The following is a 24,402-nucleotide window of genomic DNA, read 5'->3' as shown; positions in this document are numbered from 1 at the left end:
TAGTTAAACAAATGTGCTGCTTCACCTGGTAGGTAGTAAAGTTAAGGAGCTCATTAGTCCCAGCAGTGTTATAAGTTAAAAATGTAAGAAAGAAGAGACAGCACAATATGCTGTAAAGAATCAGGTGTACCTGGGTTTCAGTCCCAGTTCCACCACGTAAATATCGCTCAACTATACAATTCACAGTTTATTTACGAAGATGGGCATAAAAATACTCACCTTATAGGACTGTCATTAAGACAGAAAAACAGATGTTTGCAAAGCACCAAGCACAGTGCTTGCAAGTGAAATGTGTTCCATAAATGCTGTTTTCCTTCCTTTTGCGTAAGTCTTCAGAAAATAAGGAATAATAGATCATGTATATGTCATCGTTTTCCAACTTTTTAATCGAAACGATTCCCCTCTTCCGTTTTATTTTTCCTAATGAAACTGTATGAAGTAGCTTATTGCATAAATATTTCTGCTGGATAAAAATGTAAATATGTCTGTCTGTATGTATACACAAACACACACATATATTTGTTTAAAAATTGTTGAATGATGAAGAGTAAGGATGAGGAAGCTGAAAATATTAGTAACTTTAATGAGGAATAACTTTTCAAGATGGGAAAATGCAATTGAGGTTACTACAGCAGCAGGATCGTTTCTGGCTGCTCTGGGAGCAGAGTGATGGTATACAGTCAGGTGGGAAAAATAAGGGGGAATGCAAATCCTACCCCCACCAAAGCACTTAACCACTATGCTCTGAGTCTCAGTTTAATCACAGGAGAACTAGATACCCTGAGATCCCCACCTTGCCTATGCTTTTAGGTAAAGGAAGGTATATTCTCATGAACTATCAAAGCCTCATGTTTTCAGCATGTAAAAGACTTTCTTAAACTGCTTTTTCCCACCATTTTGTTCCTAGATTAGTGAAATTTCTAAATGTGGTCTTTCAGTAAGGATCTGATATCACACACAAGTACCCAGTACTGAATAAAATCATTGTCGAAGACATTGTATCTATTTGAGTCCATTAGAATTTTATATGATCTTTATCAGGAATGTGAGGGTTCAGCCTTTTAATATCTTACCAGCCTATGAAATACATTATATAATACTATTTTCATCCCCCAAAGTATTCACCATTTGGATCTAGGGATCCTTTGCTGTCCTGTCACGTGTCACCATGGGTAAGGCAGATAAGAGTGATGAATGATGAGATTCAGGGGAAAGGTCAGAGCACTTTGAAATAAGCTTATCTCTCTTTTTCCCTTTCTCTTGTGCTCTCTCGCTCTCTCTCATCTCTTTCACTCTCACTTCGTTCTCCTTTACTTTTTTAAGTAATAATAATTTATTGAAACCTTTATATGGAACTGTAGGTGGTTTGAAACCTAGAGAACATAATCTTAATTCCTCTAGCAATCCTATAAGATGGGCTGTTATTTATTTTTTGAAGTATAGTTGATTTACAATATTATATTAGTTTCAGGTGTACAGCATAGAGATTCAGTATTTTTGCAGTTTATACTCCATTAAAAGTTATTACAAGATAATGGCTATAATTCCCTGTGCTACACAATGTATCATTGTTATCTGTTTTATACACAGTAGTTTGTATCTCTTAATCCTATACCCCTAACATACTCCTCACCACTTCCCCCTTCTCACTGGTAACCACTAGTTTTTTTCCTATACCTGTGAGCCTGTTACTGTTTTGCTATGTACATATGTTTCTATTATTTTTTAGATTTCACATATAAGTGATATCATATAGTATTTGTCTTTCTCTGACTTACTTCACTAAGCATAATATTCTCTAGATCAATAAATATTGCTGCAAATGGCAGAATTTCATTCTTTTTTATGGCTGAGTAGTATTCCAGCATATATTCTTCTTTATCCGTTTGTCTGTTAATGGACATTTAGGTTGCTTCCATATCTTGGCTATTGTAAACAGTGCTGCTATGGACACTGCAGCCCATGCATCTTTTCAAATCAGTGTTTTCATTTTTTCTAGATTTATACCCAGGAGTGGAGTTGGTGGGTCATATGGTAGTTCTATTTTTAGTTTATTGAGGAAGCTTCATAATGTTTTCTATCAGGGGTACACCAATTTACACTCCTACCAACCGTGTACAAGTGTGCCCTTTTCTGCACATCCTCGGCACATTTGTTATTTGTAGACTTTGATGATGGCCATTCTAACAGGTGTCAGATGATATCTCATTACTGTCTTATTTGCATTTCTCTGATAATTAGGGATGTCGAGCATCTTTTCATGTGCCTGTTGGCCATCTATATGTCTTCTTTAGAAAAAATCTCTATTCATGTCTTCTGCCCATCTTTTGGTTGCACTGTCTGATTTATTGCTATTGAGTTGTATGAGGTGTTTATATATTTTTGATATTAATCCCTTTTTGGCCATATCATTTGCAAATATTTTCTCCCATTCAGTAGGCTGTCTTTTAGATTTGTCGATGATTTCCTTTGCTGTGCAAAAGCTTTTAAGTTTAATTAGGTCCAATTTGTTTACTTTTGCTTTAATTTCTTTTGCCTTAGGAGACAGATCCAAAAAATATTGCCATGACTTGTTTCAAAGAATGTTCTACGTATGTTCTCTTCTAGGAATTTTATGATTTCAGGTTTTATATGTAGGTCTTTAATCCATTTTGAGTTTAGTTTCATATATGGTGTGAAGAGAGTTCTAATACCATTATCGTACATATAGCTGATGAGTTTTACCAGAATCACTTATTGAAGAGACTGTCTTTCTCCATTGTATATTTTTACTTCCTTTGTTATAGACTAATTGACCACAGGCAAAAGGGTTTATTTCTGGATTCTCTGTTCTGTTCCTTTGATCTGCTTGTCTGTTTTTGTGACAATACAATGTTGTTTTGATTACTGTAGCTTTCTAGTATCGTCTGAAGTCAGGGAGGGTGATGCCTCCAGCTTTCTTCATTTTTCTCAAGATTGCTTTGGCACTTCAGGGCCTGTGCAGGTACCTGCAGCTCTGCCCAGAGGCCTCCAGTGCAAGTCCCCTTTGTCCTTCATAGCCAATCACTGCCCCTAGCCTCCACCACCCCTGCCGTCTGTTGTGGAATCAATCTACAGGGCAGGTGGGGCCCACAGGTACTCCGGTCATGTATCAGGGGCATGAGCTATGGTGGAGCGCCTGCCCTCAGAGAGCTGGGCTGCTTCTGATTTGCTGCTTATGTAAGTGCCAACATTGGCTGCTGCTGCCCCTCCCAGGCTCTACCCCAAGACCATATCACTGGACTTCCCTGGTGGCGCAGTGGTTAAGAATCCGCCTGCCAATGCAGGGGACACAGGTTTGAGCCCTATTCCGGGAATATCCCACATGCCATGGAGTAACTAAGCCCGTGCGCCACAACTACTGAGCCTGTGCTCTAGAGCCCACGAGCCACAACTACTGGAGCCCACGCACCTAGAGCCTGTGCTCCGCAGCAAGAGAAGCCACGACACTGAGAAGCCCGCGCACCGCCACGGAGAGTAACCCCCACTCACCGCAACTAGAGAGAGCCCGCATGCAGCAACGAAGACCCAATGCATCCAAAAATAAATAAATTTTTAGAAAAAGACCATATCACTTCTGTGTCCCCCAGTCAAGTCTTTTCCCAGTTGTGGCCACTCCACATCCAGTGTTGCACTCTGACATGGAGTGAATAGGGCTGGAGCGTTCGCTCCACTCTGGCTGGGGCACATAGTGAGGCAGTAGCAGGAAACCGGGCAACTGCTAGGACAGACCTGTCTCCTCCCTGCCTCGGGCTCTAGCCTGCAAGCACAGCCTTCTCACAGGTGAAGTCCAGCCTTTCTGAGGCCCTTCTGTTAGTCCCAGTGGTCCTCCAGCCACCCAAGGGTGCTTGTCTTCCCCACATAGGACCCAAGACTGGGGCATTCAATCTGTGGCTCAGGCTGTTCACACACCATGACAGGTGTCCATCCATGGAATCTCCATTTTCCTCAGTTCCTTCCCAGGGGCAAGGTTCTTGACCCATTCACTTTTTCCCCCTTTCCTGTCTGATCACGTGTGTATCTTTCTTATAGTTTTAGTTGTACAGGGGTCCTTTTGCCAGTTTCCAGTGATAATTGTTCCATGCGTGGATGCATTTTTGATGTGTTCCTGGGGGCAGGTGAGCTCCACATCCTCTTACTCCACCATCTTGATCCCAACTTCCATTCTCTCTTCCGTAAAGCTGTTTTTTTCATAGTAGAAGAGAAAAATGTGTTGATATAGAATGTCACAGAATCAGACTTAAAAAAAGCATAGAGGTTCATATAATACTTTCTGTCTCTGTCTTTCTCGTAATAAACTGAGTATTATATGAGGGGTAAAGTGTTGGTGAATAATATTTAAAACTTTGGGTTGAAATTGGAGCTTTCGGAAAACAAATTTATAGAGAAAAGGAAACAGTATAAACCTACTTAACATTCTAATGAAGGTGATCTGGCTTTGAATTTCGGACCACCTGAAGCCAAAGAGTAGAGCAATCAGGCAGGAACCTAGCTGCACTCAGTATTTATTATTTTATATCACATATGTAGCACCAAAAGTGCCATTTGAATTGCAAATTAAACGTTCTCTGTAGTTTTGCTGATTCTCTAAATTGTATCAGTGTCTTGAATTATCTGCCTTTTCATTTTCCAAGTGGTTTATAACAAAACCTGTTTTAAATGACTAAAAAAGGAAGTCTTCCCAAGACAAAATGAAAAGAAGCCAAGGTCGATGGTATAATAATAACCATAACAATAATGATAATACAGCGAATTTTAAAAATGACAGAGCTCTTCAAGAAGCAGCATGATGGGTTCTGGACTGTGGAGTTATGCAGATCTGGGTTTAAAATCCTGTGTGACCTTGGGCGAGTTATTAAACATTGGCTTACTTTTGCATAAAACAGTAATACAAATAGTTTCTACTTAATAGGGTTGTTCTGTTAATTAAATATGGTAATATGTCTACATTGCTTGTTACTAGACAAGATGATAACTATTAGCACAGCTTGCCTTAATTTTACATTCTTCAAAGCTCTAAATTACCTATGAGGAAATTGAAACACAGATCTTGAGTTATTAAGTTAATAAGAAGTAGAATCAGAATATGAATTTCAGATGTTTGGCTTCATCTCATTCTCGTTCTTTATATACCATCACAAATTGATTCACCGCAATGCCATTTTTCTACCCAGCTAAGGTTCATCAATAACCCCTTTTAGTTCCACTTATATTAGAAGAGTAGATTTGACTGCACTTTTGGGGAACCCTTAGTACATTCAGAAAGGAATGTTTATTTTAAACAGAGTAAAACCTATCCATAGTGTTATAACTCAGATCCAAAAACTTTAATTCCATAAAATATAGGGTCGCAGTATCGTGCAGTTATTGGAATGACCAACATCTTAGCTGATGAGAATGTGAATGAATGGACAATTAACTTATATCTGGATTATCATTATGTGTGACACATTATTGCAAGATTTTACTATAGTTAATCACTTCGTTAAAAAATAAAGTTAATATAGATGTGGTATAACTCTAAGGGTAATAATACTAGTAACTATGGCAGGGAAAATGCTGCCGTAAACACTGATAAACAATGGTTTACAATATCACCTCATTCCTGGAACACACACAAGAAGACTACATTTCCCAGCATCCTTTGCCTATGTAGCACAGCTGGGAAGACTGCATTTCACAGCCTCCCTTGAATGTGGCTGCTTGACATCTGGCAGATAGGATGAGGGTAACACAGATTCAAATAAGTTCCAAACCAGCTCTTAGAAAAATCCCATACGGTTCTTCTTTCCCCTTCCTACTTTCTGTGACCACCTTGGCAGGCACAATAGAGAAGGTATATTGATAGCTTGGGAGCAGCCAGGGTGCCTGAGCCCACCACTCACAGAATTGCTGAGAAGAAGAGCCTCAGAATCTCACCAACCTTTTTTGGGTTAAGCCTCTGAGATTTCAGAGACAATGTGTTTCCGCAGCCTAGCTTACCCTATCCCGGCTCATACAACAACTAGCATTGAGCACTGACTTTGTATCAGGCACTACCTCAGGCATTCTTTATATCTAGTTTAATTATCTTCAAGACAGAGAGATAGACTAGGTATTACGGTTATAGCTGTTTTTCAGATGAGAAAAATGAAACTTTGAGCAGTTAAGTAATGTACCTGTGATTAAAGAATCTAGCAGTGACTGAGCTGGTATTTGAATCCATATTCATATCTGTGTGTCTCCAGAGACTGTCAGCTTCATAAATAGGAGAACCTTCCATGTATTAGGTAAATAAACCATTAGTGTCTAGATAAGAAATCTCAGTAGGCTGATCTGCTCATCTGCTGGTCACGAGGGCCTGTGCTGCAAGGGGCCTCTGAGGGACAGGACGTGAGTCACAGAGCAGAGCGTGGCGGCAGGCAGCTCAGAAGCCTCCAGGGTTCTCCAGGATAAATGCAGAGACAACACCATCTTCAGTGACGGTGCAGAAAAATGACTGTATGATCAATTTTATGAGCAATTTCTGGGGTTGAGGAGAATCTTCTCACCTAGATAATTAGAGGAAGTAGAATTGAGTTTGTGGAACTATATAATGTGAAAAAATATTTTCAATTAATAGGAAAGTTTGTTAGGCAGGAATGATAGAAGGCATGCATTCCCCTGCCATCACCGTGCCACATTTCAGGTGACTGCTGCCAACTTAATGGCAATAATTCCTTGCTGCTGTAGGAATTGCTTGGTAAGACTTTTTCTAGACCAAGATAACCAAGGAAACACACAGTATAAGTTACTGGTTTAGGTTTTTAGAACCCCCTTTTATTTTTGTTTAGTTTTGCATAGTGATTTTTATCAATGGGTATGTTAGAGGGAGGTGCTACGCAGAGTATCCACTGTACTTTTGTATTGGAAGAAGTTTATACACACATATGTAAATATATATGTGTATATGTACATACCCATGCATAATACATGCACGTGTACGTGTGTGTGTGTGTGTGTGTGTGTGTGTGTGCTTGTATATGTGTAGTAACTAATGTAACCTTAAAAATACATTGTCGGGACTTCCCTGGTGGGGCAGTGGTTAAGAATCCGCCTGCCAGTGCAGGGGACACGGGTTTGACCCCTGGTCCGGGAAGATCCCACATGCTGCGGAGCAACTAAGCCCGTGCGCCTAGAACCCGTGCTCCGCAACAAGAGAAGCCACCACAATGAGAAGCCTGTGCACTACAGCGAAGAGTAGCCCCAGCTCGCCCCAACTAGAGAAAGCCCGCACGCAGCAACGAAGACCCAACACATCCAAAAAATAAATTAATTAAATAAATAAATTTATTTTAAAAAATACATTGTCTCTGATATGAGGAAAGAATTTACAAAGCTTTCAGGGACAGATGTTTCTTAAAATCCACAAACATAGGTGCACAGCTTAGTGCCCTGATGAAAAGCTCTAAGAGGCACCTATGGTATCAGATACTGTTTGAGCAAATAATTTTACTAAGTTCACAATAAAGAGTTTTTGAGCATTTACTAATCACTACCAGCTTGATACGAGATTAGGACAAGGCTTAGAAAACGTTAACACTCAAACACATGGGTTGTGTTTTCTTACAGCACTAAACTTCAGTTCCCACTCAGTTTTCTTAAAAATAAACATGTATTGAATGCTTTCCATGTACCTGAGCATTCTGCCATTATGGAAATTCAAAAATGAATTTTATAGCACTCCTGCCCAAAAGGAACTTAAAAGCTAGTGGGAAGACTGACTACCAATGGTGTTCGATCTGCTTTTGTTTTCCCTCTTCTGTTTTGTGTAGAAATGTAAGTTTCCCACCATGGTGCCTTGGGTGACACCTTGCACCATGCATCCTCATACGCTGACCTCTCTGTATCAGGCTCCAAGCCTCTAAAGGATGGGGACTCAACTGTGTCTGGCTTGCAGCACATCAGAAAGAAGGTGTTAATTCACTTCCTTAAGATTGCTAATTAGATGTGGAATATTCTACTTCATCTTTTTCTTACAAAGGAGAACTGGCTCACTGCACAGTTTCAGAAAAGGTTTTTAGCAGTCTTCTGTTTAGTCATTATTGCTGCATCTTTTATCTTCCAGATTGGAAATATAAGGTTTGCGGAAGGCAGCAGGGTGTGTGTCTTCCTTGTATTTCAGGGTTAGGCTTTGAGTCAAGGAGACCAGTGGATTTTAGCTCATAGTTTCCTCCCCCTGAGCAGAGTGCAGATGATCTACACTTGTTCTCTCCTCTGAGGTTAAGTCATAAGTACGATGTGGGATTAAGCTGCATAATATATACAGAGCAATAAACAATAACTATTACCATTCTTAATATCATTTTGTATTTATATATCAGAGAAACTAATTCCTTTTGCTCCCAGAAATACTTAAATCTTGTCCCAATGTTTTCTGAACTATTTAAAATTATCTATCAGACTTGAATTCCATATTGATAGATTCAGTATGGTTTGGTTTATAGGTAAAAAGGGAAGCAACGTAAATGATAAATGTGCTATCTTATAGGATATCATAACTAAAGTTTCTCTTACTTTAAATCTTTGAAATATTTTTCTCATACAATTTATTTTTAATTAATGTTTTAAAGATTTCATACATAATATATTAGTAGTTTTTTTTATTCATACTTTTGCCATTTAGTCATCCTTTACGAATTTATTTATTGGATTCTTTCCCTTTAAGGTTTTTACAACATTTTTATACAAACATTTGTAAACATAGGCATACAGGATCTGCTGTGCTTTACTCTAAGATAGAACATCTCAAAGTGTGGCCTGTAGACCCATGAGTGTCCTTGTGACCTTTAGGGACTTCATGAGGTCAAGACTATTTTCATAATAGTACTAAGTACTTAAAAATAGTACTAGTACTAAGAAATCATTTGCCTTTTAAACTGTGCTGACATTTGTACTGCTGGTGCAAAATCAATGGTGCTTATAATTGGTGACCTTTAGTATGAAGCAAGACAAGGGTACCCAACTATACAAGTGTCATTGCGTCCTTCAGCATCATTTTCAGTTGTTTTTTTTTTTTAAACCAATTTCACTTAAGAACATCCTTGATGACGTAGTAAAAATTATTAGTTTTACCATCTTGGACCTAGAGAACACGTATTTTTTTCTTATTCTGTGCGATGAAATAGATACTCTCATGTTGTATTTTGAAGTATGATGGCACTGGTTTGATTGTTTGAGTTATGAACTGAACCAGCCACATTTTCAAGGGACGTCATTTATACTTGAAAGAACAACTGGCAAACAAAATTATGGTTATTTAGACTTGGTTATTTGGTAGACATTTTCTTGAAAATGAAGGAAGTAACCTGTCACTTCAAGGAAAACACTAACAGTATTTGTTGCCAATGATAAAATTTAAGCTTGCAAGTAAAAGTTAGTATTTAGGAAACTTATTTCACTACCATCAGCTTGACAGCTTCCAACACTAGAAGACTTTTCTGTTGAGATAAGGGTGATACTATCAAATGCAATTTTTTGATCTTGTATAATGACGTGTAGACATTTGGAAGATCTGCATAGCTCAATGAATCAATATTTTTCTAAATGCCAAATACCTAATATAAAATCATGTGTAGGTCAAAACTCCATCAAAGTGCAGAATATACCAATGGATTTTAATGTAACACTAAATATTCATCAATGTGTTTTCAGATGCCACACTGCAAATAACCTTTAAGAAACTCCACTTGTCAAGTTTTGGGGCAGTATCAGTTATCTGAAAAAGCTATTAAAATATTCTTCCGGTTTTCAACTACGCGTATTTGTGAGGCTAAATTTTCTTCATATAGTTCCATGTAAACAACATATCAAAACAGATTGAACACAGAGAACTAAATTGTCTTATATTGTTAGACATTATTTTTTAAATAATAGTATGAGAACTTGTCTTATTTTGTTAGACACTATTTTCTTAAAAGATGCAAAAATATAAACGAGTCCGCTTTATTAAGTGTTTTGTTTTGTAAAACAGTTATTTTTCATAAAATTGCATTATTCATGCTGATATAATGGGCTTTCTATTATTTAGAAATGTATTAAATTATTTTTAAGTTCTTGATTTTCATTTCTAACATAGTAAATATTAATAGACATAGCCCACATAAACAAAAGCTTTTTGGAGTCCTCAATAATTTTTTAAGATTGTAAAAGCATTTGCAGACCACAAAGTCACAAAATTTGAGAACTGGTGCTTCAGAACTTGGAAAAAATGCAGATGAGGAGTAAAATCTATATATAATAGCTCTATTCTCTACTGACTGAACGGCTCTAACTGAGTTAGTATGTCTCAGTATCCTTATTAATAAAATGAGTATAAATACACTAAATACATTTACTTTGCCATTTAAAAGATTTATTGGTTATTTATTATAGCTATTATTATTATGGACAAATCCAGGAATAATAAAAACATAGATCCAGATTAATTACACTGAAGGAAACTGCTAATACTGTCTTTTTGAACCATTCCAACCATAATGATTGTTGCCTCCAACCCTGGGCATGTTAATTGCACCTAGTGTACATTTTCCATAATTTTATTATTCCTATTTCCAAAGTCTTGAGGAATAACTTCCTCATAGAGCCTTTGCCTTAATAGCCAACAGTAAATCTCTTCTCTCCTATAGATATGCCCTACTTGGACTTCTGCTTATTATTCCAGAGGTCAACAGTGTGTGTTCCTTATGGGCAAGTGCAATATGTCCCATATTGTTTGTGTTCCAACACTTTTTACCACAGTTATTAGTCCATGCAGGCTGCTGTAACAAAAATATCATACACTCAGTGGCTTAAAGGACAGAAATTTATTTATCACACTTCTTGGGAGGAAGTCCAAGATCAAGGCACCAGTAGACCAGATGTCTAGTGAGAGAACCTGCTTCCTGGCCCATAGAAGACATCTTCTCTCTGTGTCTTCACATGGTGGAAGGGACTGGGGAGCTCTCTGAGGTCTTATACAAAGTCACTAATCCCATTCATGAAGGCTCCACTGTCATGACCCCATCACCTCCCAAGACCCCACCTCCAAATACCTTTCCTTTGGAATTAGATTTCAACATATAAATTTTAAGGGGAGACAAACATTCAGTCTACAGAACACAGGGTAGAGAATCAGTATCTGTGACATTTGATTGAAATAGCTGATAATATGAATTATTTCAATAGAGCTATGATTGATTTTAAAGGTCCTGATAAAAAATATAGATAAACGAGGAGCTTTGTACTCTTTCCTCTTTTCCTCTCTCCCTCCCATCTACCCTGTCATCAACCTGCCCATCCATCTCACATAAATTCAACATAATATGGAAAACTTTATTTATTTAATTTTAAGATGCCAGTAATTATAAAATTCACCATCAATTTAACCACAGCTCAGAGGAGATGGATAGGGGAAAAAAATTCAATATAAAATGAACTTGATTCTTATCAAGATAACTTATAAGTTAGCTACATGCTTATAAATAATATTCTTCTTCAGTATGACTATCAACATTTTAGTCTAAACCTTCTTTGCACTGAGTCTAGAACGTTTTATGCACAAATCACTTTTAGCCACCAACCAGTGTGCGTAATATCACAGTGACAATATTCTATTTTTCATAACCTCTAGTTGTCATCCAGACTGTTTTGTCATATTACAAAATATATAATAATATAATAATAATTTTGAGCCAAATAAAAAAAAATACCTGGGATTTTCCACATTTGGATGAACCTGACATTTTGAAAGTTCTGTTACTAGACTACACATTATGGGAAGTGAAATAGTCCCTTTTGCAAGTCAGCCAAAGGCTTTTGACAGATAGATGTTATGTTCCTGAGTGGGTAGTCCTTCATAATGCATAAATTGGTGACACTAACCTCTCCTAGGGTTGAAAATAGATGTTATGTTCCTGAGTGGGTAATCCTTCATAATGCATAAATTGGTGACACTAACTTCTCCTAGGGTTGAAAATATTCTCTCTTCCAGAAATTTGATAGTTTCTACTGACTCTAATTGCAATGCCTGCTGTATGACAGATGATCTTTGACATACACAATAACTTTTCATTTCAGTCAAACTTTGTAGTAATGTATAATCTTCTTGAAGACATTTTAAATGACAATTAGGTATCCAAATTTAAATCAATATTTAACTGTGTAATGTTAACAATCAAATAATCCAACTCAGATAACAATAGCATGGATGTAACTAACTCGTATGCTCACAGGCAAGACAAGATATCTCTTCCTAATGGCTGTATTTTTCATTTTCAGAAAAATTATATTCCAATTTCAGATACTTTAAAATGTGAAAAACAGGTATTTTTAAATCAAGGAAATATGGTATTTTTTATATATATATATATATATATATACACACACACATACACCACATATATAGTATACACATACTTTTATTAATTATATGTTCATATATACATATATGTACATATATAAACATACTTTATAATATATATGTAGTCTATATACCTTATACTGTATATAGCAATATATTTAAATTGATGATATGAGTTTGTTTGTGGTTGTATATCATTAATGACACTGTAGATAAGGAGTACAGAATTATTCCCTAAAAAGTAACACTATTGTAATAAAATTCTGAATGAGTAAAGATAATTGATTTTCTTCTAAAAATATATATCTGTTGCTTTTCTGAAAAAACAAAAACAAAAAACTCTGATACATTCTTTTGTGGATAAATAGCACTTAAGCACATGGCCTTGTTAAAGTAAAAGTTTTCCTGATGTGTTAAAATGGTAAGGCAGATTGTATTCAAGACTATTGCAATAGGTATAGAAAGTACTAAGATGGCATTTGTCAGTGTGATAGAAAGATTGGGCTCAACTCTGATTATAACAAGGAAAAGTGGGGATTTATTGCCAAGGAATGAGATGGGGAGGTTGAAGTGTGGAAAATTACTAAGAGGACACATCAAGGGGTAATGGATTTCTAGCTAGGCCAAGGATTCTTGCTGAAGGCAGTTCAGAGTTATCAGACATTACCTGTGGGATAAGAATCCTGATCAGATATCAAGGATGATCAGATATTGAGGATGTGGTAATCTGGATAAGTCAACTTAGCAGGATTCTTGCTAAAACTGCGTGATATAAAGACTGACACAAAAGTCCAAAAGTCTAATTGGGAAGAGAATTTATAAGAGCCTGACTACAGTTTGGTCAAGGATAGACTCTGTCAGGCTATGAGTAGAGGCAAACAGAGATGGATAAGCTACATTGAAGGGTGAAGTAAGACAAGTTTTCAGTTCTGTATTCAGGCAGCACAGAGGTGAGGGAATCAAGGAAATGGAAAGAAAAGAGATATTTTGATGAAAAAAAATGAAGCAAGATGATAAGAGATTGAATCCCAGGGAGAAACTCGTAAGAGCTGCCAAGGGAAGGTGTGCACAAGGGACTTTACAACATCTAGTATTCTATTTTAAGTTGTGTGTTAAGATGCATTGTAATTATCAGAATTCCTTTTGTTAGTCCCTTACCGTTTATGAACACTACTTTGGGAAAATCAAGGAAAAGTTATTTTACTCCTTGTTTGAATCAATAAAAATGTTGAGTGGAGAGATATGAATACCATCTAGAATGAGAGGTGAGGGAATCAGGGACCTCAGCAGAAGCAGAAATATGAAGTATGAGGTCACTGGAGAAACAAGAGCTTCCTGAGAATTATGAGGTCAGTAGAATGGGGAAATTTGCATTTCCCATTGTGGGGAGGGTGCTTCAAGGAATTTTAATTTCTTTTACTTGATGTATAATACACTCAGTCAAGTGCACACTTCTTAAGTATACAATTTAATGAATTTTTACACACGTATATACTCATACACCCATAACTTGAATCAGGATATAGAACATTTTCAACAACTAGAAGAGCATGTCCCAACTAGTAACCCATAAGAGGTACCACTATCATGGTTTTTATTAATAAAGCTAAGTTTTGCATGGCATTTTACTTATTTTTTAAATTAATTTTATTTTAGATATTGGAACAAGTTGATTCCAGCAAGCTGGAGGCTTTTAGGACATCTATGTCATTGTCATCTGTGATACACTATAACAACAATACAGTTGACCCCAACCAACACAGGTTTGAACTGCAAGCATTGGATTCACTTATACACATATTTTTTTCTACAGTGAATACTACCATACTACAAGCTCCATGTTTGGTTGAATCCGCAGATATAGAGGAACCACTGAAACAGAGGAACATGGTATTGGGAGAGCTGACTATAAACTATATGCACATTTTCAACTGGGCAGACAGTTGGTGTCCCCTACCCCCCATGTTATTCAAGAGCCAACTGGATTTGTGTGGAGTATTTACTGTTGGCTTATCATTTTTCCAAGCACTTTAACTAATTAGAGATATATAGATACAAAGATAGTTGTTGATAGAGTTATACAGATTTGTAGATTCATAATTATAGTTGAGGGAATTGAAGCACATATATGCTAAATAAAACGCCCAAGGCTACACAGCTTGTAAGTGATGGAGTCAGGATACAAATCTAGGTAATTTGGCTTGAGCCAGAGAGTTTAACCAATACTGTCTTCCATAAATTGTCTCTTCTAACTCTTATGGCTTTCAAATTTTAATTACTTGCAGTATGGTTCACTGAAACATTGAGCTATAATAGTCTACAGACCAGGATTTCAGCCATGACTCTAGCATTCACAGAACAGCCTTAGGCCAAGGGTCATCTTTACATCTCTATCTTTGGTGGAGGAGTCATGCATACAGTTCCTGCTTATAGAGAAACTCCTGAGCTTTCTACAGAGGAGGTGAGGCTGTATTTGGTGAGAGTTTCTCACAGAGGATAGGATTTTCTACCACTACTGGATAGTCTATCACTAAGACATTCCAACTGGTTCATTTACATGGAGTTTTGTTACACAATACCCACAGAAAATCAAATCAAGAAAAGCATTCATGTACTACAGAAGTATTCATAAAGTTTTCCCAGATTCAGAGGTGATTGTCCAGCATCTATAAGGATGTAAGGTGACAAATATTGTTTACCCTTGTGTTACTTTTATACACTTGAAGACCAAATGGTATAACAGTGGAGTGGAGTATGAATTTTGTGCCTAAAAGTGAAATTATTATGTAAGGTTATGCTCAGGAAATGGCATTGGTGTCGTCCAGGCCTGTGTTGCCTTCCACCCAAGGCTCATATCCTGTGGGTTATCCAAGTTTGACAATCTAAGTAAATGTTGTCACCAACAACTCTATCCTTTTGCTTCTGTTATCTCAAACTTAACTCTTTAGGGGCAGGAACCTCTTTGCTGCTTCTAAAGACAGTTCATAAATTCTTCATATTTTAAACTATCTCCTACTGATTACTGTATGAAAACAAATACAGACTGTACACTTGGGGAAGTTCCAGAGTTACCAATTCCTTACAAATTCTCCCCTCACCATTGTTCCTTTATCACTTTTGGCTTAGCCCCTGCTCTCACTAACAGCGAAAAGTTTCATGAAATAGAATTTGGGTCTTCTCTAGTTCAAGATGATTCTGTCACCCAGGTAATCATTCTCCCCCCCCAACACACACACAAAAAAAGTTGCAGAACAGAAATGGCTGGGAACATGAACCTAGTGGCCTATTTCTCCCACAAGGGAGTGCTTGCATGGGAAACCTCCAGATTCACTCAACAAAGGACTCTCTTCTTGGCCCTGTAGTCAATTAAGAGAACTTGATGTGAATAAACATCAGAGTTGTGGGTAGAGAGAGCACTAAACCAAGAGTCAAGAGGCCAGTGAAATAGCTGGAACTCTGTTTTCTAAAAATTGTCTTTGACTTACTACCCATTATGTACCAAGTTCTAGCAGGTAAGTATTTGTCCCACATTATATATAGAGAAACTGAGGCTCAGAAGGAATACCCAAGGCACTTTCCTAGGGCCACACCCCTGGAAATAGTCTTTTCTAGTTTTAAACTCATATCTGTCAAACACCAAAAAGCTGTGCAGTTTTCCTATACCATTTCATACTGCTTTCAATACACCTCACAGTTTCACTTCATTTCTGTCTTTAATTCAGCAAAATATTTATTGAGTACCTCCTATTCACCAGGAACTATGCTAGGTTCTGAGTATAAAAATAATGGACAAACTATACATGGTCATTGAGACAATAAGTCAAGGGGGAAGACAGACATTAGCCAAATAATCACGTATACATGTCACTCGCCAATGATAAGGAGAGGTTCATTCAGCTATGGAAATATATAATAGAGGAATATGAGCCGTACTGGCCGAGTCAGGAAAGCCTTCCTTGAAGAAGCAACAACGCTACTGACAGCTGAAGGATAAATAGGCAAAGTTGGAAGGGGACAGGAGAACATTGCAAGGCAAGGGAATAGCACATGAAAAGGCACTGTGGCAGCAAGAAGCATTGATGTTAGAAGACTCCAAGTGTCTGGAAACAGAGGTCAAAGATGAACATGGGGCAAAATAAGTTTTGAAAGGTTAATGGAAACAGGGCTTCAGACCCTGTAAGAATTTCAATCTCTACCCAAAGTGCAATGAAAAATTATTTAAATATTTAATCATGTTTAATGTGATCAACTCTGTGTTTCAAAAATATCAAAGAATAGCCAAGAAAAACTTGAAGAAAAACAAAGCTTAGGGACTTACGCTACTAGATATAAGGACCTATTATTAAGTTAGAGTAACTGAGAGAATGTGATATTATTGAAAGGATTGACAAAATAGATCAGTAAAACAGAATAAAGAACTTAGAATCAGATCCACACATTTAAAATGACTTGATTTATGGCAAAAAAAAAAAAATGACAACACGGTACAGTGGGGTAAGGATGTATGATGTTTTGAACAGTGTTAAATAGTGTTTTAAATTTGATACACATATGGAAAAAAGGTCATGACCTCCTACTTCTCACCACATAAATTGCAACTCTAGATGAATTGTAGACCTAAATGTGAATAGTAAACTGCTAGCAACAACAAAAGAGCATCTGGGGACTAGGGCAGAAAACTACACAGGAGAGGATCTTTATAACCATGGAGTAGCCAAAACATTTTTGACCAGGACATAAAAAATACTAACTCTAAGGAAGATATTGATAACTTGTACTATATTTGGATTAAGAATTTTGATACTTAAGAGAGTAAAAAGGCAAGCCACAGAGTGTGAAGAGATATTTCTAATACGTACATCTATAAAAGGTCTTGTGCCCAAAATACAAGATTTTTTCCTATACATCATGAGGAAAAATAGGAACAATTAAGTAGAAAAAGGAAGAAATAGTTACTTTAGAAAAGATGCTTAACAGTCATTAGAGAAATGCAAATTAAAGTCAGGATGCACTACCATTATTAATTACTAGAATGGCTAAAATGAATAAGAAAAATAATACCAAGTGTTGGCAAATACATAGAACAACTGAAAATGTTATGCGGTGCTGAAAGCAGTGTATTTTGTAAGAACCACTTTTTTAAATTCGTAAAACTATTCGTCGTTATCTACTAAAGCTAGCCACATGATTGGAATTGATTTGGCAATTCCACTTCTAGGAATATACCCAACAAAACTTCACACATATGTTTATCAAAAGACATGTGCAAGAATATACCTGGTCGCACTGTTTTTAATAGTCTCAGACTAGAAACTACCACGTAGTAAGTTGCCTTATGGGCACCAGTTCTTTACCCCTTCCTGTGCCCATGTCCTTTCCCATGTGACTTAGAAATTTTGACCAAATCCACTCCATGCGCATGTTGTACTTCCCTGCTGCTTGATCTTGGACTCTTTCATGTGGCATGCTTTGGCCAATGGGATGTTGGCAGCCACAAACTGATTAAAGGCTTGAAACACACTTGTGTGATTGGGCTTGTCCTCTTATGCCTCTGCCATTTCTGTGACAAGAAAATATTCCAGATTAGCTTATTAGTCAAAAAAGGATGAGAGACACAAGGTAAAAGTCACCCAGCAGCTCACAGATACAAGGCTTGAGGCGGAGTGACCCACCTGAGCTAGTGATGGGACTGACGTGCTCCTTCCTGGGGGACCATTTTCATTAGTCCCATTGAGTAAGTGAGGCATTCCATTCTCCCAGTGGCTTCAGCTCAGTCCTACTACCCTAGGCTTAGAAAAGGCACTACCAAGAGTCTGACAGTTTTGTGGAAAAATCTCTGGAATATCACTTATCACCTGACTTTGGACAGATTTCATCACTGTTCTGAACCTGTTTCCCTACATTTAAAATGGATACAATATCATCTAAATGGGAAGCTGTTATCCTCATAATCCAGGAAGTCCTTGCCTTTACTCAAGTAACAATTAAAATGCCTTCTATATTTACATCCAGAATCTAATTATTTCATTAAATAGCCCTTAGAGATAGATACTATTATCTCCACTTTATGAAGGAAGAAACTTGTAACAAAATATTTGTACTTAATTTGTAAGGCATTAGGAACTGCAGCATGGTTTGAAGTATGGAACAGTTGGAAGATAATTGTATCACCCCAAGTAAGAGGAAAATGTGATGTAACCTAGAGAAGTAGAAGGAGGTGAACAGATTCTGAAGACATTTGGACTATAAAACTGGCTGAATTCGATGATTGATTGCACATCAGAGTGGTGAGAAGCATAAAAGAGGAGATTATAACTTGGTTCCCTTGGTGTTTGGAGATACCATTCACTGAAATTGGGCACCCCATGGGGATGACACATTTGGGAGGTGATAACAAGTTCATTTTTGAACAGGTTGAGTGGGAAGTAATTGTGCCATGTCTAGATAGAGATGCTTAAAAGGCAATTGGATAAGATCTCAGTCTAAGGGGAGAATCTGCGCTAGAATTGAAAGTTGTCCTTATTTAGTTGATAAAACTACTTTAGAAAATACAACATGAACTCCACTTTAGTTGCATTTGCTTCAGTAAAGAAAGCATTTAACCCTTCTGAACACCAATTTCCTCATCTTTTAAATGAGAAAAATAACATGACTTATCTTGCCAAATAATTTCTGATAAGAATTCAATTACAGAATGGGGGTGTAAGGAATTTGTAAACTTTAAATTGCTACCTAAAGGAAGGAATTATTAGTCTCATTGTCTTTAGTGGCGGGTTGGAGGTAACTTTCTAAGCACCTGACCAAGTCTCAATAGCCTACTGAGAATTGCTGGAAATCTTTTGAAAAATAATATTACTTTGGATAACTAGCATTTTTAACAGCCAAAGCAGGATAAAGTAAATAAAATGTAAAGATATTGAATGAATAAATTGTACTATTACCTAAGTAAAAACAAATGTTGTGGGTACATCCAGGCACTTTTATTTTTAAAAAAGACTACAGTTCCATGTTCATGTAATAAAGAAACTGATACCTGCCTTCTCTTCATCAATAACAGGTTGGGGATTAAACAGAAAATATTTTCTTTCTTGGACATCTTCATTATAATACATACTCCTAGGTAACTAAGGGAGTTGATTTGCTGTTAGGATTATTAGTCAAGGCTATTGAATATTGGAAGGTATCTACCCCAAACTGAAGATTTTCACTATAGAGGAGTTAGTCTAAACTCTTCTTTATGATACTAATTTGAGAGCAGGATCAAGTGTCTATATGGCCCCTTTCATCTCTCTCTCTCTCTCTTTCTCTCTCCCTCTCCCTCTCCCTCTCTCTCTCTCTCTCTCTCTCTCTCTCTCTCTCTCTCTCTCTCTCTCTCTCTCTCTCTCTCTCTCTCTCTCTCTCTCTCTCTCTCTATATATATATATATATATATATATTCAATGTGAAAAAGATATTTCTGGGTTCTCTATAACTGAGGTCATGTGTTCCACTCCTTCAGAAGTGCACCATCAGGTCATTAGGATGTAATTTCAAAAGAAACAAGTGACTAAACACACATCTGTGTTACTTGGCCTGTAATTATCATCTGCTCTTTCAGAATATCATTCCTGTAGGTCCTAGACCTCACTGGGACCTTAAGATACAGATTCTGTCTCCATAACCCGGCTCTGTTTGTGCAGCTTGGACCACAATTCATTCACATATGTACAGAGTCAAAGGGCTTGGAAAGTCAATCTCTTCCCTGAATTTAATTCACTTCCACCTACATGCATCAATTTCCTTTTTGTGCCAGGTCCTAAAGTACTAAAAAAAGCTATTGTAGTAAAAACCTCAAGTAACAGGAAATCTTAATAGACAGAAATGGAAAAGCACAAAGGATGCTTGGAGACCAGTGGTTGTGCAGAAATTCTAATTGGGCAAACCACAAAACCCATATATCTCCAAATTTGTTTTCAGACAACTCCACATGATAATCAAAGTGCCACGTAAAAAATGAATCAGGGCAGCCCTGTTAAGACCATAGGAAAAAATGGTAGCAACCTTGGACAATATTCTGGGGATCTTGGGGTACTTTTCAGGATGGAGGAGGTATTTGAATACTTCTGTTGTCGTTGTTGTTTGGTCAGATTTTTTATTTGAAAATAAAGGAAACAAATGTGTGTTTTTAAAAAATGAAACAACGCATGCAAGATATATGTGTTACCTCATATGAGCTGGTGATCAGATTGAAAGCTGCTTCTGGCTTCAGGCACCTTCAATAGTGAGCTGTCTTTCCAGATCTGTCAGTAAGTGTCACTGGAGCTGGTTACATCTGAAGTAGGGACAGGTAGGACTTCCTCCTGCTGTGGGTTGAAATCACCTTTATTATCTGAGCTGTCCATCTGGTGAGTGTGTTGTATGTTTGTGTGCATGTTTTCCTTTCCATCTCTCCCAGTCCATTTCCAATACTAAACGTGATATAGGAACTGATAATGGAATGACCTTGAGGCCAAAATATGTGGAGTGAGTAACGTTCAATAAAATGGACTATGACAGGTATTTCATAAAAGAGGTTTGCGAACAGATGACTTTTTACAAAGAAAATAAACTAACGTTGCTTTTTTGTTCAGGTGCCAAAGTGATTTGCTTTTCTCTGCTCTAGCAGATTCTGATTGACTTTTTTCTCCTGTGAAAATGAGGAAATGGAAGAAAAAAAAAGGTTGCTCTATGTGATCCATTCAGTAAGAGGGCAGACCATTAATAGTTACCTTTTTTCTCATTTTGCTATTTCTTTTAATGCTAATGGAAGAGAATGTCAATTTGCTGAAACTTCAGATATATTAGCCATCATAATAATAGTTAATACTTACTGAGCACTTATTATGTGCCAGTTACATTACTAACTACTTCGTAGGTGTTATATACTTCACACACAAACTCTGAGAGGAAACTAAGATGAAGGGAGTTTAAGCATTCTGCCTAACATTTAGAAATAAAACTGAAACACAAACTTAAGTTCCTCCGAAACCAAACATTGGTGCTTTTAAATGTTGCTTCTTTTTTCAATTCCTCCCTGTTCCTTGCTGGAGGTACTGTGCCAGGTACTGGTGAAGAATAAAAAATGGAATAAGAGAGAGATCCTCAAAATAAACTCTTATAGGTTTCAAAACGACAACAAACATATAGACATCAGAATGGTACACCATGGAGTGGACAGAGTGAGAGACACAGCGTATTGGAGGACCTTTGCCCATGTAAAGAGAGTAGCAATATGTAGATTAAACCAACTGGCATCATGGGGGAGGGGTGGATACAGACCCAAAATATCTGTACGTTCTGAATTTTTTCAAGAGAAGCTAAAAATACAGATATTTTTGTGCTCTTTTCCAAGTTGATAAATAATTTATCTATCTCTCTCTCTATCTCTCTATCCATCCATATATCCTAAAAGATTATACAAGTCAAACTAAAAACATCTGTGAGACAGATTACAGTATTGGTCTCCTAGTAAATATATGTGGAATAGAGTAAAGGTTGTATACTTGAAATTAGATTGGCCTGGATTATACTCCCATGCTACCACTTATTAGAGTTAGGAAATTGGGCACACTTGGTGTCTTTGAGGGCCACTTTTCTCACCTGTAGAATGTAGAGAGATTATTACTAAACCTCCTAAGCTTATGGAGAAGATTAAGTGAGATAAAACATGTAAAGCTGGTAATACAAGTTTAGCACACAGTTGACAATACATGTATTTTTTCTCTTTTACTCCAACCAGAGGAAGATAGATCCATAAAAGCAAAGCATTGTTGGTTGGTAGTATCTAGAATGGCTTACTGAGAAAGTGGTCCATTTGAGATGGACTTCAAAGGGGGGTATTATTTGGAGAAAAGTGACCCTCATGAAAATAATGCTACAAGTGAAATCTAAGTGTTAGGATTATTTAGAAAGTGTACAACTCTTTTTTGAATAATATATAGTTTGATGTAAGCTCTTAACTGGAGATAGGACTTGGAACATATACTGTTGTGACATATAGAAGGCTTAAAATGCCAAGGTATGGAGTATAATTATAATTTGAGAATGCAACAAAGAACCACTGTGTTTTGTTTTTTAAATTATTATTTATGGAATGACATAATCAAGTTGACCTAGGGAGCCTAATCTTGCAGCACCACAAATAGTGGATGTGAGGGAAAGGCCAGCAGTGGGAAAAACAGTCAAGAAGTGATTCAACTAACTCAGGATATGGTCTGTGATCTACTGTTAGTGGAAATGGAGAAGAAAATCTAGGTGAGAGCAGTCCTGAGAGATTAGTGGGAGAGACTTAAGATATCAACTTTCTTCATTGTTGGAGTTGCTGATTATAGATGGGAGGCAAGAAACAGAAGGATCAAATGTGAGTTGAGACCTGGGAGGACATAGAAGTGAAGGAACTCTACAATCCAGGAGGGATCAAATCCTTATTCTTCTACTTGCTTCCTGTGTGACTTAGGGTAGGTTCCTTCACACTTTGAATGCTAGCTTCTTCGTGTGTTAAATAAGAATAAAAATACCTAGTTCCAGTGCTGTTTTGAGAATAGGATGAGGTGGAATGTTTAATTACGATAGGCCTGGCATACAAATAGTCTCTCGATAAATGTTAAGTCCACCACTTTCTCCTTCACACCCAATAGAGTGCTCCTTGGGGCAGGATAGGACATTTTTTTCCTACCACTTTCGTCTCCACAGGAGATATTCAACCTTTATACCACCCAGGGGTGCTCCATGTGCTGCTTTCCAAATCAACAGAGGGTAGCAGGGAGCTGAAGCTGGACTTAACTAGCCCAGCCCCTCAAAGAATTCTCAAAGAGAAGCCTTGCTTTTGGGGATGACTAAGTCCAATGTTCCATTAAAAGCACCCAGAAATGTGTATATATTTAATAAATAATAAATTGATAAATAGTGAATTGATTTTAAAAATGATTTCTGGGAGCTTTGAACAATGCCTCAGAGAAATATATAGAGGGTCAAGAAGCCAGGAACTCCAAAGGAAAATAAGATATTAGAAGATTCCTTAACTTGTATACCGCCCAAACAGGAAATGAGCCTTACTTAAAACTTGTCCTACAAGGTCTTATACTCTGGGCATAACCATCCTTATTCTAAATTGCCCTTTGGGTAGAACTAGTTCAACTGCTTTCTTATTAAATCTAGAAGAAATTATTTTATGTTAGGAGTATGTAAAGAGTCTCCAAAGGCCTTGTAATAAACATCTGAATAATGTCACCAGGTGACTACATGCATTTCATACCAAATTCAGCTTATGTACATGCACATGAAAACAAACAAATAAACAACAACAACAACAAAACAAACACTGTGTGAATTATATGGCCCAGAGTATCTATGGGAAATATTATTGTCTTGTTCTAGCTCAGAAACCCTTCTTTTATTGAATTTTTAAAAGTCTCTGATCATTTTCTATATCCTACATTGCCTTTCACTGGACTTTCCTTAACAATGTTGATAAACTAATGGCAAAAATTTTCGCAATTTCTCTATCTATAATTACTCCAGCTCCAGATTTGAAATACAAAATCCTTAGTAATTGAATTTCTGTAGTTCTAGCTGATGCTTTGGCTACTTGGTTCTATGGTTGTTCAGGGCAGGGACTTAAGGAGGACCCTCCTCTAATTATGTGCTCCCCAAACATGCCTGTTCTGTCTTCCTGCAGTAGACTTGTCTCTGCAGTAGTTGGTTGATGGGAGAGATATTGGCATGAAAAAGATGAGTTCTATGCTGAGTGCTACCTACAAAAGGCTTTCTCATTTTGAATAAATGAATGGCTCTTAGATTAGTTTCTACGTTATTCAGTCAGACATTCTCCCCACATGCATACTGAGGGATTTCTTTCATGCCCACTTAGACATGGGTTTTACTATGATTCTCTACAGACTTTGGAACTGCTTCTGGCTTAAAGAAGGCAGGCGAACACAAAATAACCTTGTGGTGCATTTGTAATTGTCAAGTGTCTGCTATAGGTTCTGGCATATGGCTGCTGTCTC

The sequence above is a fragment of the Lagenorhynchus albirostris genome, chromosome 9 (genome assembly GCF_949774975.1).
Source record: "Lagenorhynchus albirostris chromosome 9, mLagAlb1.1, whole genome shotgun sequence".
NCBI lineage: Eukaryota > Metazoa > Chordata > Mammalia > Artiodactyla > Delphinidae > Lagenorhynchus > Lagenorhynchus albirostris.
Note: the sequence above shows the minus strand (reverse complement) of the source record.